This window comes from Glycine soja, chromosome 20, assembly GCF_004193775.1.
Source record: "Glycine soja cultivar W05 chromosome 20, ASM419377v2, whole genome shotgun sequence".
In the NCBI taxonomy this organism is placed as follows: domain Eukaryota; kingdom Viridiplantae; phylum Streptophyta; class Magnoliopsida; order Fabales; family Fabaceae; genus Glycine; species Glycine soja.
The window spans coordinates 21,221,603-21,233,163 of NC_041021.1; the positions used below are offsets into that span (position 1 = coordinate 21,221,603).

General features: G+C 38.6%; 1 non-coding gene across 1 annotated transcript; it reads right to left on the minus strand.

Moving 5' to 3' along the window:
- Positions 1-894: 894 nt before the first annotated feature.
- On the minus strand, positions 895-1,001 carry LOC114403943. Its single transcript, XR_003664710.1, has one exon. It is a non-coding gene; the product is annotated as a small nucleolar RNA R71 (small nucleolar RNA).
- Positions 1,002-11,561: the final 10,560 nt, after the last annotated feature.

Sequence of the window (11,561 nt, forward strand, 5' to 3'; positions counted from 1 at the left end):
AGCCTGCCATAGGCTGGCTGAGGTCTCCATCGTCCAAAAAAAGCGATTCTGTCAAAAGTTTTTTATTTTTCAAGTTTTATTCACTTATTTTTCTTAACTTACCATTTTTAGCTTTCATAGTTAGACTTTGAATTTTTGTCTGAAATTTTTTGTGCTATCTTCTCATCATTTTATAAGGTTGCTCACAAAATTTCAAGTCATTTGGATATCATTTGAGGGTAGCTGTAGTTCAAACCTACACCTTTATTTACATGATAAGGCAACTAGTTGTGTGCATGCTGAATGTAGTGTATGACTAGAGGTAATCCATCTGACATACAACCCTTTGATCCTAAGATAGATAGGACATTTCATAGATTAGTTAGGCATCATTTTATACCTTTTGATCATTCTGAGCATTCCATTACTGGTGAATCTGTGCATTCTGTTATTGGTGATTTTGAACATCCTGATCTTGAGCATTATAATTTTGAGCATTCTGATTCTGAGCATTCTGATTTTGCACATTCTGAGAACATGGCACAACCTCTACCCCGTGAGAGGACTCTAAGGGAAATGGCTGCACCTGATTTCACCTACAAAAGCTTGTGCATCCAATACCCTGATGAGGATGTCCCATATGTTCTTAAAACTGGACTGATTCATTTGCTTCCAAAGTTTCATGGCCTTGCAGGTGAAGACCCGCACAAACATTTGAAAGAATTTCACATTGTCTACTCAACCATGAAACCCCCAGATGTCCAAGAGGATCACATATTTCTGAAGGCTTTTCCTCATTCATTAGAGGGAGTGGCAAAGGACTGGCTGTATTACCTTGCTCCAAGGTCCATCACGAGCTGGGATGACCTTAAGAGAGTATTCTTAGAAAAAATTTTCCCTGCTTCCAGGACCACAGCCATCAGGAAGGATATCTCAGGTATTAGACAACTCAGTGGAGAGAGCCTGTATGAGTACTGGGAGAGATTTAAGAAACTATGTGCCAGTTGCCCCCACCATCAGATTTCAGAACAGCTTCTTCTCCAATATTTTTATGAAGGACTCAATAATATGGAGAGAAGTATGATAGATGCTGCCAGTGGTGGAGCCCTTGGAGACATGACTCCTGCTGAAGCCAGAAATTTAATTGAGAAGATGGCTTCCAACTCCCAGCAGTTTAGCGCCAGAAATGATGCCATAGTCATTAGAGGAGTGCATGAGGTAGCTACAAACCCATCTGCATCATCTGAAACTAAGAAGCTTGAAGGCAAACTGGATGCATTGGTTAACTTGGTAACCCAGCTGGCCTTGAATCAGAAATCTGTACCTGTTGCAAGGGTTTGTGGTTTGTGCTCCTCTGCTGACCACCATACAGACCTTTGCCCATCCATGCAGCAACCTGGAGCAATTGAGCAGCCTGAAGCTTATGCTGCAAATATTTACAATAGACCTCAACCTCAGCAGCAAAATCAACCACAGCAGAACAATTATGACCTCTCCAGCAACAGATACAACCCTGGATGGAGGAATCACCCTAACCTCAGATGGTCCAGCCCTCAGCAACAACAACAGCAGCCTGCTCCTTCCTTCCAAAATGCTGCTGGCCCAAGCAGACCATACATTCCTCCACCAATCCAACAACAGCAACAACCCCAGAAACAACCAACAGTTGAGGCCCCTCCACAACCTTCCCTCGAAGAACTTGTGAGGCAAATGACTATGCAGAACATGCAGTTTCAGCAAGAGACCAGAGCCTCCATTCAGAGCTTAACCAATCAGATGGGACAATTGGCTACCCAATTGAATCAACAACAGTCCCAGAATTCTGACAAGCTGCCTTCTCAAGCTGTCCAAAATCCCAAAAATGTTAGTGCCATTTCATTGAGGTCGGGAAAGCAATGTCAAGGACCTCAACCCGTAGCATCGTCCTCATCTGCAAATGAACCTGCCAAACTTCACTCTATTCCAGAAAAAGGTGATGACAAAAATTTACCTAACAATTTCTGTGCAGGTGAATCTTCTTCCACAGGTAATTCTGAATTGCAGAAGCAGCACATTCCCCCTCTTCCATTCCCTCCAAGAGTAGTTTCCAACAAAAAAATGGAAGAGGCAGAGAAAGAGATCTTGGAAACGTTTAGAAAAGTAGAGGTAAACATACCTCTGTTGGATGCGATAAAGCAAATTCCAAGATATGCCAAATTCTTGAAGGAGCTGTGCACTAATAAGCGGAAGCTTAAAGGAAGTGAACGGATTAGCATGGGCAGAAATGTCTCCGCATTGATTGGTAAATCTGTTCCTCAAATTCCTGAAAAATGCAAAGATCCAGGTACATTCAGCATACCTTGTATCATAGGGAATAGTAAGTTTGACAATGCCATGCTAGATTTAGGAGCTTCTGTTAGTGTTATGCCTCTGTCTATTTTTAATTCTCTATCTCTAGGCCCCTTGCAGTCAACTGATGTGGTAATTCATTTAGCTAATATAAGTGTTGCCTACCCTGTTGGTTTCATAGAAGATGTCTTAGTTAGAGTTGGTGAACTGATTTTCCCTGTTGATTTTTATATTTTGAATATGGAAGATGGATTTTCTCAAGGATCAGTTCCCATCATTCTAGGCAGATCCTTTATGAAAACTGCTAGAACTAAGATAGATGTTTATGCAGGCACACCGTCTATGGAATTTGGTGACATAACTGTTCATTTTAATATTCTGGATGCTATGAAATACCCATCTGAAGATCTTTCTGTATTTCGTGCTGAAATAATTGACCATGTTGTTGATGAATACATGACTGATCTTTATTCTAATATGCATGCCTCTCACTCTTCATGCATTGAGTCTGAAATTGTACTTTATCATATGTCTGAATTTGATGTTGAGAGTGAATCTGAGAGTGATATTGATTGCATGCCTGGTGCTGGTGTTTTACCTCTTGAGATTGATTTTATAGAGTCAGATAGGACTAACCATGTTTCAGGAAGTACACATACCTCTGACTTTCTTTATGAGGTAAAGGCTGAGAAACCATCCCCTTCTACCACTGTCCAGCCGACCACACCAGAATTGAAGCCTCTGCCATCAAATTTAAAATACGCTTACTTGGATGATAGCAAGAGTTTTCCAGTGATTATATCTGCCTCCCTTGCTGATGAGCAAGAGGAGAAGTTGTTGTCAGTTCTCAAGAAGCATAAGAAGGCTATAGGCTGGACCCTGGCGGACATTCCTGGTATTAGCCCATCCACATGTATGCATCGAATAAATTTAGAGGATGGAGCTAAACCAGTAAGACAGCCACAGAGAAGACTCAACCCGGTGATTCTTGATGTAGTGAAGAAGGAGATAACCAAGCTTTTGCAAGCTGGAATCATTTATCCTATCTCTGACAGCCAATGGGTGAGTCCCGTCCAGGTAGTCCCGAAGAAGACCGGCCTCACAGTGATAAAAAACGAGAAGGAGGAGCTAATTCCTACTCGGGTGCAGAACAGTTGGAGAGTCTGCATTGATTATAGGAGGCTGAACCAGGTTATCAAAAAGGACCATTTTCCCCTGCCATTCATTGACCAGATGCTTGAACGCCTGGCAGGTAAATCCCACTACTGTTTCCTTGATGGTTTTTCTGGTTATATGCAAATTACTATTGCTCCTGAGGATCAGGAAAAGACCACATTCACCTGCCCCTTCGGCACTTTTGCCTATAGGAGGATGCCTTTCGGCCTGTGCAATGCCCCTGGTACCTTCCAGCGGTGCATGATTAGTATTTTCAGTGATTTTTTAGAAAATTGCATAGAGGTGTTCATGGATGATTTCACTGTATATGGATCCTCTTTTGATGGTTGTTTGAATAGTTTGGAAAAAGTTTTGAATAGATGCATTGAAACTAACCTTGTTCTAAATTTTGAAAAATGTCATTTTATGGTTGAGCAAGGTATAGTTTTAGGCCACATTATTTCCAATAAGGGTATTGAAGTAGATCCTGCAAAAATTTCTGTTATTTCACAATTGCCTTACCCCTCTTGTGTGCGAGAGGTGCGATCTTTTATTGGTCATGCAGGATTCTACAGGCGCTTTATAAGGGATTTTAGCAAAGTAGCCCTTCCATTGTCCAACTTGTTGCAAAAGGAGGTGGAGTTTGACTTTAATGACAGATGCAAAGAGGCTTTTGATTGCCTCAAAAGAGCGCTGACTACCACCCCCATCATCCAGGCACCTGACTGGACAGCCCCTTTTGAGCTTATGTGTGATGCATCAAATTATGCATTGGGGGCTGTCCTTGCTCAGAAAATTGATAAATTGCCCATGGTGATATATTATGCTTCTAGGACTTTAGATGCTGCCCAAGCAAATTATACTACTACTGAGAAAGAGCTTCTAGCCATAGTTTTTGCTCTTGAAAAATTTTGATCTTATTTGCTTGGTACTCGCATTATTGTTTATACTGACCATGCAGCTCTAAAGTACTTGTTGAAGAAGGCTGATTCTAAGCCTAGGTTGATCCGATGGATGCTCTGGCTCCAAGAGTTTGACTTGGAGATCCGTGATAGGAGCGGAGCACAAAATCTAGTTGTTGATCATTTGAGTCGGATCGAACGTGTCTCTGATGCAGATTCACCTATTCGGGATGATTTCCCGGATGATCATTTGTATATATTGTATAGTATTTCTGACTCTCTTTCTACTCCCTGGTTTGCTAACATTGTCAATTATTTAGTTGCCTCTGTTTTTCCTCCCTTAGCATCTAAGGCCCAAAAAGATAAAATTAAAAGTGATGCTAAACATTTTATTTGGGATGACCCCTACTTGTGGAAATTGTGCAGTGATCAGGTTATTAGACGGTGCATTCCAGATCATGAGACTGACTCAGTCCTGCAATTCTGTCATTCTTCCGCACCGGGAGGTCATCTGGGTGTTCAAAGGACAGCTCGCAAAGTGCTTGATTGTGGTTTTTATTGGCCCACCATCTTTAAAGATGCGTGGAAGATCTGCAGCACTTGTGAGCAGTGTCAGAGAGCAGGAAATACACTTACATGGCGACAACAAAGGCCTCAGCAACCTATGCTATTCTGTGAGGTGTTTGATGTCTGGGGTATAGATTTCATGGGTCCTTTTCCTGTCTCTTTTGGTTATGTTTACATTCTCCTTGCAGTTGACTATGTTTCAAAATGGGTGGAAGCCAAGCCCACTAGAACTAATGATGCTAAAGTTGTCGCAGACTTTGTCAGGTCTAATCTGTTTTGCAGGTTTGGAGTACCTAAAGCAATTGTTAGTGATCAAGGAACCCATTTTTGCAACAGGACAATGCATGCCCTGCTTAAAAAGTACGGGGTGGTACACAGGTTATCCACACCATACCACCCCCAGACTAATGGACAGGCAGAAATTTCTAACAGGGAAATCAAGAGAATTCTAGAGAAGATTGTGCAGCCAAGCAGGAAAGATTGGAGTACCAGGCTTGATGATGCTCTCTGGGCACATCGGACTGCCTACAAAGCACCTATAGGAATGTCTCCTTATCGGGTTGTCTTTGGAAAGGCATGTCATCTTCCAGTAGAAATTGAGCACAAAGCATACTGGGCAGTGAAGACTTGCAACTTCTCTATGGATCAAGCTGGCGAGGAAAGGAAGTTGCAACTGAGTGAGTTAGATGAAATCCGCCTAGAAGCCTACGAGAATGCCAAGTTCTACAAAGAAAAGACCAAGAAGTTCAATGATAGTATGATAGTTAAAAAAGACTTCGTGGTTGGGCAAAAAGTGTTATTGTATAATTCTAGGCTTGGACTCATGAGTGGTAAGTTGAGGTCTAAGTGGATTGGTCCTTTTGTTGTTACTAATGTTTTTCCTTATGGTACAGTTGAGATCAAAAGCGACTCCACAAACAAGAGCTTCAAGGTCAACGGACATCGACTTAAGCCATTCCTCACGAACCCTTCTTTAGTGGACGTAGTGGTGGAAGAGACTTCCTTACTCCACCCTACTCTTCCTCCACCATGACTTAGGGAGTTTTTCTTTTCCTATCTCCATCTTTGCTTTTATTACACTTGTCCGATTCTCTTTGATGATTTAATTGTTTTTAATCTTTTAATTGTGCTACATTGAGGACAATGTGTTGTTTAAGTATGGGGGGGGAGTGTTCTTTGGTTTTGCTAGTTTTGTTGGTTTTGTTAATTTGTTAGTTGTGTTAATTTGTTAATGTTGTTAGTTTCGTCGGATTTTTAGTTTAATATTTTGGGTCAATTTTTTGTACACGTACGACTTTGCATGTTTTTCTTTGAATTATAGGATATGTTCAAGAAATGGGTAATTGTTTTGAAAATAAAAGTTCTTGACATTTTGTGACTTGAAATCCTTGATTCTTCTCTACATGTCATGATAGTTTCGAAAGCTCAATTTGAAAGTGATGATTTTACCTTTGTGAGAATTTGAGCCATCCATCATCATAATCATTTGGTGTGTTTTGCCCCATTGATTGCTTGCACAATAGCCTTGGCTTGATTCTTGTTGATGCGTCCTAATTCACATGCATATTTGGAAATGATTGAGGCAATTTTGTTCTTATAAGCTTCTAGCCAAATGGACTTACCTTGAATTAATTCCTTTGATAGCCCTTTTGAGCCTTGTTTCCCTTTCCTTGTTTTGAAGCTCACTACAAGCCTTAAGTGAAAAACCATGATATCACCATATCCTTAAGGAATTTTGGAGCTTTGGAATTGTTTTGGGAATAAGTATGGGGGGTTTTTGTTTCATTGGACAACTTGTTTTGTTGGCTATGCTTCATGATGTATTTTGGGCCATACTTGATGTACATTGTATATTGGTTAAATGTTGGACATGCTAAATGAAATGTTGTTTCTCAAAGGCTATAGAGTAAAAATAAAAAAAAAAATATATTCGAAAAATAAAATTTCGAAAAAAGAAAAAGAAAAGCAATAAAGTTGAGTGAATAAGATCTTAAATGGCACAAGAATGATGAAACTCTTGGTTCTAATCTTCATGTTTAATTTTTATCTTTACTTCTTTTTATTTTCTTATTTTTTTCTTAATATGCACTTATTCCCCTTTGCTCCTCTATTCCTTTGGGATTTAGCCACTTATTCCATATTTATCCATACCTTGTCCTTGGCCCCATTACAACCTTAAAAGACCTTTTGATCCTCATGTGCTTGTGTTTGTGGGTTGATTGTCAATTTTAGAATCTTGCCAAGTCTATGTGGTGTTTGCTTTCATGGGTGCTTTGAGGGTAAATAGTAGCCTAGACACTTGAGAGATAGAGTGTATATCTTGTGAGGCTTTATCACTTTTCATTCTTGAGCTGATTAACTATTTTGCCATGATTGGGTTGCTTGGATGATTTTCATGAATGTCTTGACTTTTTGGATCTCCTTATGTTAGATGTTACCCATTCCTTTCATTCCTTGATGTTCATTGAGAAATATATGAATGTGTTTGTTTGTCTCTCTTTGATATCCTTGGATTTTGTTCTTTGTTTCATTTTGCCCAGGAGTGCAAAAGGCTAAGTATGGGGGGTTTTGATGTGCCATCATTTTCTTCTATTTTCTAAACCTTTTTTGCACCATTTTAATTACTGATTGGTCTTAATTGTCAATTAATCAGGCAGTTTTATTATTTGGGCTCATTTAGCTAATTTGATGTTTTTAATCTAATTTCAAGAATTAATGAAACATTGGGCTTAATCCGGATTTTGGTTATGGACTTGAAGAGGGCAAATTAAGCAGCGCTTACCTTAGTTAATTTCTAATTAGGAAATTTCGCAATTTTATTTTATGTTGTTCAGTGTTTATTTCGTTTTGGGCCAGAGTATTGTAATAGGGCCCAATGACTTTGAGTGACTCTTTTTAAATAGCAGCCTTGGGATTCGTGCAAGGTATTCTGTTATGCTATTCATTATTCAGAGCTTTTGTTTTAGGGTTTTCGTTTTTCTGCTTAATGATACTGTTCACGTAATGCAATTTTACGTTTTCTGTTCCTAATTACAATTTCGTTCTTGCTTCTTCTTCTACTCTCATTTACGTTCCTGTTTCATCTACGTTTCTATTCATTTACGTTTTTGTTCATTTACGTTTCTGCTTCATGTTTCATTTGTGTTTTCTGTTTGAATCCATGGAAGGCTAGATTTTCTGGTGTTGTTTCCTTTTGAGGACGAAGCCCAACTCTCTTTGAGGTTTCGCTTGAAATGTGGTTCCCTGGCAGTTTTCCCTTCACCAGTTATCCCAAATTCATGAATATTAATCAGTGCACGCTTCGTGTTCGATTAATTGCCTCTGAGCCTAACTTGCGTTCATGCTTAATGGACGAAGGGCTAACTGGTGTATGTGGTGCCTAATCACGTATTGACAACCCTAAGTTGATTTTCGCTTAGTAAATTGAAATAGGGTTGGATTAAGTGGTTGACTGTTAGGGACGAATTCTCCATAACCCAGGATAAGAGAATGGCTTCTGAATCAAAGGAAACAACCCGTTTTTAATATTAGTAATTTCGTATTCCAGTTTACTTGTTCTGCTCTTTAATCACAAAACAAACAACCCCCCCCCCAATCGTTACTGTTACTGCAAGTATATTATGAACATTTGGTTTGTCACTACTCGTTGGGAAACGACCTAGGATCACTTCCTAGTTACTGCATTTTCATGTTTATTTGATTCGGGTACGGCCTCGATCACCTGGGCCCCCAAAAGACTTAGGGGTGAAGTAACCAGCTCGCCTGGGTGAGCAAGGTTACTTTAGGTTGAAGCAACAACTCGCCTGGGCAAGCTGCCATGATCCCTAATGCCATCTTTTGCTATAAATAGGCATGAGGGAGGCTGAGTAAAGGGTTCCAAGGTCCAACATTGAGAGAAATCAGAGAGAAGAAGAAGAAAGAAGAGAAAAAACGAGGCTGAGGCACTACCAAATTGCTACCGTAATCGACTTCTACATCGTTCTTCGTTCGTCATCCGATTAGTTTTTGTTTTAAGGATTTGAATGCAATCTATGCACCCTTAGAGGTCTTCTTTCTTGTTTTGTGCATCTTCATCTCCTTCATCTATCATCAGTAATCTCATTTTTCTTCTTGTAAAGCGAGTTTAACTGGTCATTAGTGCCGCAAGTTATCTTAAAAAAAGGATTGATGATTAATAAGCAAAACCAAAATAAAACCAACTCATAAACTTCTTCATTTCATCAAATATCGCTTGAGATCATTTCAAGGTCCAATGCCATAACGATTCTCTTTACTTTTCATCAAACATCACTTGAGGTCGTTTCAAGGTCCAACGCCTTAACGATTCTCTCCGCTTTTCAAATTTTTAAAACATCGTTTCAAGGTCCAACGCCTTAAACAACTTTTGTTAGTAATTAAAATCGATCTTTCAAAAAACATAAAATCAATGTAACACACAAACTTTCGGACTTAAAGAACTGCGTAAGTCTGAATTCCTCATCGCACCTGAGGATACGTAGGAGCAAGGGCAACACCCTTGTCTACCCCTAAAAAATAAAAAATATAAAAAGGGAAAATACACAATTTTGAAGTCATATTTTGTACACTCGATTAAAGGCTGTCATCCCTTGTGACGAGTGTGTGGGGTGCTAATACCTTTCCTATGCGTAAACAACTCCCGAACCCTTATTTTCAAAATGCGCAGACCTTTGTCTTTTTGGTTTTTCTAGCATTTTTCTCGAATAAACGTTGGTGGTGACTCCCACGCATTTTCTTCATGGGAAGACGCACTTTTTTATTTCGCCTCGCCCTCCCGCCGAAGGGTAGGTTGTGACACACACAAAGAATTTATACGGGTTCGTCTCAACCACAAGACTATGTCCAGTTCTTATAGCCACCAAGTTTCAAATAACTTATCAAAGTTACAAGTATTGTTCACTGCCACTTTTGACTCTTACACTTGCAAACTCTACCCCAAGCTTGACTTAAAACCAATATCCTTTGTTTTATCAAGCCACTTCTCGCTCTAAACAAATCAACTAGATGTGTTGGAAGATTGTCCACTGGCTAAAGTATGACCATCTAACAGACAAATAACTTAGTGTAACACCCTTCTACCCCAAGACACATACACTTGTAATTTTTTCTAAATACGTTCATAGAAAAATTTAATTAAAAGGATGTATCAACTTAAAAAAAAAACTTATTTCATGGTAAGAGTATTACATGCCAAATATTTGTAAACATAGAGAAAACATATCAATAAATAACATGACTCCATGTTAAACAAATCTTGATGCTCTAAAGTCCATACAAACCATATTAAATAAAACATGGTGAAAAGCTACTCATTAATTTAATCTTTAGATAAATGAAAAAAACTTGTGTTTCAATGTTAAATTATTTCAGAGCATCCATAACCATAAAATTAATAGTAATATAAAGTGAAGAGCTAAACCTCTCATGTAGCATTATCATCATAACCGTATAGAGGCTAACCTGCAAGGGTGACATTCAACCCAAACACAAACAAAACAAACAAATGGCGAGTGAGATACATCGCACAATAAATTTAAAACATTAAGGGAGTCATAAAGATATAAGATATATTTATCATAACACAAGCATTCATCATCCAAATCAAACATTCCATACACAAATTCAAACACGAAATGTGATGTAGATTAGACCCGTAAACTCATATGCATGTGGTACCCTTTTGGAAAACACTGTGAATGTATCCCAAGAGTCCATGTAGTTGATAAATTGTCACACAATGAGCAACCTGACACTACCACTCTTTCCAAGATGACACCGTTGATGATGTGTTAGGGTGTTTCAACCTTGCAAGGATACTCCAACACATGTGATTAGCATGAGCTTAGAGAAGATTTCAAACTGTTGCACCCTCAAGGTCAGAGTCACTCAACTCATTCATGACCTCCCTAGTTAGGTTCATAAATGCCTTTCACTTCAAATCATATATGATGGTTCATAGACAATATGAACATGATTTATTTTTTAATTCCTTTGGAGATTCCTATCCCAAGGGGATTAGGTTCTCCTAACTTTTTTCGTAACACATATGCATACCATGACATATTTCTTTCACATATACTGGTGGACATCATGCATTCAGCCACAATATCAATCACAGGCACATTCACTCATTTACACAAAAATATCATCACATCACTTTATTCGTCAAATCATAAGTATAAGTGACATGTATCATATAACCACTCACTACAATATCAATATTACACACTCATTTTTCCTCCTATGTTACTATGACCTTACTAGAGTATAATAACTAGAGTTGTACTTATCCTATTAAGTTGGTTCTTATCTAATTAGAAAGATAAGACAGTTATCTACAACTTCTATGTTGACCTCAAAATTCCTTTCAATTGATTAGAAACCTAAAATTAAGAAATATACAAAATGGCCACATCATTCTTTCAGTTTAACATTTACTTACTAAAATTGCAATATATAGAGTTATATAAATCTTTTTTGAATGAAATCAAATCCCTTAGCTAGATAACATCTAGTGCTACAACTCTTATGAAGAACACAAAGTATAATTTTATCATTTGATTACATGTTTTGGTATTCTAAGTTAACATTTTCTATCAGAAAGTCAGCACT